We start from the raw sequence: 469 nt of genomic DNA, 5'->3' as shown, positions 1-469 counted from the left end.
CCTTCCCCTACACTCTTTTTATCTCTATATATATATCCACTTACCTAATCCCTCTTTTTTCCCCTCTTAACTTTTTTTTCTTGTTGCTCTCTTCTTTCTCTCTTTCATTCTTCCTGTCTCCTCCCCACCCCCTTCCTCCTCTCCCTCCCATACGCTACCATACACTCCCCCCCTCACCCCACCCTTCCTCCTATACGCTACCATACATACGGCCACCCTTCCTCCTCTCCCTCCTATACGCTACCATACACCCTCCCCCCTCACCCCACCCCTCCTCCTATACGCTACTATACATACTCAGCCACGTGTGTATGCAAATTATATTCATCGTCTATTACAGAAGCCCAGACGGGGAATATCCCCTATTCCTTTCGCATCGGTAAATAGGCCTTTGAACTTGTTGATAGAGAGAAAAATTGTATTCCGTCTCATGCTGCGTCTGGCCGGCTTTTGTTGTTGTTGTTTTTCT

The sequence above is a fragment of the Penaeus monodon genome, chromosome 19 (assembly GCF_015228065.2).
Source record: "Penaeus monodon isolate SGIC_2016 chromosome 19, NSTDA_Pmon_1, whole genome shotgun sequence".
NCBI classification, from domain to species: domain Eukaryota; kingdom Metazoa; phylum Arthropoda; class Malacostraca; order Decapoda; family Penaeidae; genus Penaeus; species Penaeus monodon.
The sequence above is the reverse complement of the archived record's forward strand: the minus strand, read 5'-3'. Positions refer to the sequence as shown.